This window comes from Molossus molossus, unplaced genomic scaffold (genome assembly GCF_014108415.1).
Source record: "Molossus molossus isolate mMolMol1 unplaced genomic scaffold, mMolMol1.p scaffold_m16_p_9, whole genome shotgun sequence".
NCBI classification, from domain to species: domain Eukaryota; kingdom Metazoa; phylum Chordata; class Mammalia; order Chiroptera; family Molossidae; genus Molossus; species Molossus molossus.
This window is the reverse complement of record NW_023425403.1, coordinates 89,727,640-89,732,231: the sequence shown is the minus strand read 5'-3', so window position 1 is coordinate 89,732,231 and position 4,592 is coordinate 89,727,640.

The window sequence follows — 4,592 nt, the reverse complement described above, 5'->3', positions numbered from 1 at the left end:
CCCAAACCCATGCTGCTGCTCTCTGCTCTGCTGGGCTGGCGCTGGGACTGGTAACTACATGGCTCCTTTGTACTTAGTGACACTCCAGGGAGACTGGGTGGCCACAAGGAGGGGAGAAGGGATTTGTCCTGTCTGTCAGCAGTGACCTTTCACCCGGAAGCAGTCTCCTTCAATACTCCTGGAAGCAGCCCCGACAGCCTGCTCTGAGGCACCTGCACCAGCATGGCCGGGGCCCTCACCTCAGAGCCTGAGCCCAGCCCCCAGGCCCCTCCCCCAGCCTTCTTGAGTTTGATGTCTCCAGCCTGCTCCCGGAGTCCCCCCTGCCCTGCAGGTATGCGTTAGCTACTTTCTACAGTTACTAGCTTTTGCTACCTCCAGTTCCCCGTTTGCCTTCTCAGTCTCCCAGTGTCTGTTGAACCAATTCTCTGTATTACATTCTCTCTGCTAAAATCACTAGCGAAGTTTCTGTTTCCTGACCGTACCCTGGTGGCTACGACACTCCGTGTGGGTTTCTTGGTTTTCTATATGTGTGGAAAACGGCTGGTTCAGCTGATGAGCACTGAATTGAAACCAGAAAGACTTGACTTGACTTGACTTTGCAGCTGAAAAACCTTGGTCAAAGTACTTGGCTTCTTTGAGAGTTCAATTTTCTTATTAGTGAAATGGGATTCATAATGTGTATTTTATAGGGTTATGTATAGTTGAATGAGATAATGTTTTAAAGGTTCCTGGCACCTAACACATGTTCAAGAGACATTGACTATCATCTTATGTGCGTTAGAAATATACCTTTACGCCCAGCTGGTGTGGCTCAGTGGTTGAGTGTCAACCCTGCACCAAGAGGTCACCGGTTCGATTCCCAGTCAGGGCACATACCCAGGCTGTGGGCCTGACCCGCAACGGGGGGCATGCAGGGGGCGGCCAGACAATGTTCTCTCTCACGATGTTTCTCTCTCTCTCTCCCTTCCTCTCTATAAAATCAATGAAGAAAAATAAAATAAAATAAAACAGAAATAAATATACCTTTACATCTGTGTCTCTTACATGTTCCTCTGCTTTTTACTGTTGAGCTTATGAGCTTCTCTGGGCAAGTCTGGACTCTCTTATTTCAGCCTCCTTGGTTTATTTAAGTCGTTTGTTCTAGACGCGAAGACTGCAGTCCTGTTGTATCACTTACCTTGGCCCCCACTGACTTGAGAATGAAGAAGCGACAGTTGTGAGGGCGAAGGAATTGGGCTTTAACGTGCCACTGAATTAGGATGGAAACAAGACCCCACACGGGAAAGCAGGACGGGGACCCTTTTGCTAGCTTGGGGCTCACTCAGCACTTCTTCTCACATGGTTGTGCTCCTCACCCTCATGAGTATGTCAGTGAGACGCTGTGACATCCCTAGGGGTGGTGCAATGTAACTTGAAAATGAAATGAATACAATCTGACCAGGACTATTTGCCTAAAACTTAGTCAAAACTCATTTTAAGCCCCTCCCACATGTAAAGACTATTTCAAAATGTCAAAGAGCATGATCTGCAAGTCACCTGCTGTAGGTAAGGAAGCATTCTGTAGGGGCTGCCGGAATTAAAGGCAAACACAAACTGTGGTCTTAGCTGATGTGGGGATTCCTATCTGGGGAGACCAACCATTGGCTGCCTCCTGCATGCTCTCATTTTCCCATTGATTTTCAGATAGAGCGGGAGAGAGGGAGGGAGCGAGTGAGAGAGAGAAAGAAAAACTGGATGTGAGAGACACATTGATAGGTTGCTTCCTGCACAACCTCGACCAGGGCCAGGGATCAAAACTGCAACTGAGGTACATGCCCTTGACCGGAATCAAACCCTCGACTCTGGTCCACGGGCCAACGTTCTAATCACTGAGCAGAACCAACAAGAGCCCAAGAAGATTCTTGAACTGGTAGGTGCAGGGCCTAAGCCATTGAAAAATATTTCTCAGAGTCTACTGGGAATTATTTCTTCCATTCTCTCTTCCCACCCACTCCCAGCTGACCCCAGTGCCCGATACTGCTGCCAGGCATTGTCACATCACTTACAGGAGGCTCCAGCCACCCACTTGGCTCCCAATTACTTCCCCTGGTTCACCATCAAAGCATATCATCCCTACTGTCTCCGGACTCTGCTTTCCTCGTACAAGAACGTTCAGTCAGCAGTATAAACCATGTATAGCACCAGACATGGGGTTAGGCTGACACAAAAGCACATGCACCATAGATTCTGTCATGTTGGGAAGCCATACAATGGTTTTTTGTTGAGTGACATGCTTCGATGTTGTCTAACTGCAGAAATAAGGTGGATCTGGGGGACGTGGGGTGTCAAGACTGAAAGTCAGGAGTCCTATTCAATAGTCCAAGTAAGAGAGGCTGAGATCTGGAGCTAGAAGAGGGGTGACATGGTGGGTTGGGGAAAAGGAGACAGGTGTATGGGCCATTTAGGAGAAGGGGGAGCAATGGGGTTTGGTGATGATTGGCTAAAGGAGAGGAGCTAAAAGAGAATGCGGGGTGAGTTGGGATGAGGCCTGGCTGACTGGGTACAAGCGGTGTGATGAACTGAGATGGAGACTACAAGGGGAGAACAGAACTCTGAGCAGGTGGGGAAGGCTATGAGTTCGGCCTTCGTGGAGTTGCATCTGAAGTGCTTGGAGGGCCTAAAAGGGGTTTGCTCAGCAGGGAGTTGGACATATAATCTGAATCTCCTGAGAGAGCAGGAGTGATCTGTGCGTCCCGTCAACATCTGGGATAAACGGGCTATTGACCAGCTAGCACCCTGCCCACCCCAATATCTGTTTCATGAATTGTTTTGGTTTGTTTGGTTCTTGTTTGTTTCTTTCCTAGTCTTGCAGGGTAACGGAAGTTTACTGAGTGGGCATCTCGGAGACAGGCGAGAGGAACAGGGTGGCGGACCTGTGACAAGGTCCATCTCCTCGGCCTGGTGTCGTGAACCTCAAATTTTGTTTTGCAAAATTGGAAATCCCAAAAATATTTTTAAAATGGTATGCCATATGCCCTTCACTTAGATTCACTAATATTAATATTTTGGAACATTTGCTTTCTCCCGTCTCTCAATACATATATGAGCGTAGCGGATGAGGGTTATATTTTTTATGAACACTTGAGTTAGTTGTAGACCTCATGAGCTTTTACCCCAAAGTTGTTTGTCATTTATATCCTAGGAAAAGGACCATTATTCTTTGGGACTGTAATACAACTTTCACACTCAATACAATATTATCTAATATGCAGCTCACATTCAAATTTCCTCAACGTTCTCACTGAGGCCTATTATGGCCTTTAAAAAAAATCTAGGAACTGATACAGGACCTTTGTTGCCTTTAGAGTTGTCCTGTCTCTCTAGTCCCCTTTAGCCTAGAGAACCGTCCCATGATCTTTTGTGGTTCTCCATGACATGGAGATTTTTGAAGGCCCTAAGCCAGTTGCTTTACAAATCCTTAATTTGGATTAAAGGAAAAAAGTATTTCCTCATGGTTAGATTTGAGTTATACAGCCAGGTAAGGCAGGTTGTTGAGCTCCTGAGTGAGGGTTAGGGGAAGACCTGTGTGATGGGCACCCTGGCCTGGCAGGCTCCCCCTGCCCAGGCGCCTCTCAGGGCACTGAGGGCCAGCAGGGCCAGCGGGCACAGTGGCCACCCCAGAGCTGTGCAGCTGGAATGCGACCGGGGTCGGCGGCACAGAGCAGACAGGAAGACAACACTGGAACAACTGTGAGAGACCAACAGAGTGTATGGGAGGCCTGGAAGGGCAGCTGCACCCTTGAAGTCGACACACTTACACAGTGTGTGCGGCACCCTTGAGTGCCAGTGTTTGGGACTGCCGTCTTCTAGGGTGGCGGCTCTGTGTTGTTGATATTCCTGCTGGTTAAGCAGCGGGGGCACAGTTCCACTAGTCAGGTGAAGGAGGGGTTTACAATCTGGAGAGGAGAAGAAAGAACTGCTTCGCAGATGGAAATTGGTGAAAAATTGGAAAAAATGACTAAGCTTTTAATTGCATGAGAGGAATGGAGGCCATTGTGTGGGGAGCGGGGAGAGGATGGAAATATATCATAGTCTGATATCCTACGTATGCTTATTTTTAGTAGAATTTCTATCGTGAGAGATTCCCAGATGAAACAGGAAAGACACATACTTGTATTTCCTTCTCAAGGAGAGATTTCCTGTTTTGAAATTTCCACTGATCATTTTGCGACGTGTGGGAGGCAAAAAGGCATCCGTCCTGTGCCCACCACAGCAGGTCATGTGTTTGCCCCTCCTTCCTGACTTTGCCCAGTCAGTGGGCATTCAGTGCTTCCCAGGTACAGAAGGAAATAAAGTAGAAACCGAGCTTGCTTAGGGGCCAAGAGGAGGGCATTCTTACTTCTGCGGAGCCGGTCCTCCCTAGGAGCACCAGCGTGAGGCAGATTCAGGCTTGGCTTCCGGACTGTGAGCTTTTCAATCTTCCAGCGGACCTTTGATCCTGAATATGATTTAGGCCAGGGGGCTGTAGCTGGTGGTTTGTATAATTATTTACTCACTCCTAAGACCAAATCTTACCTCATGGCCATTAAAATCGTGAACAATATGTTTCAAAG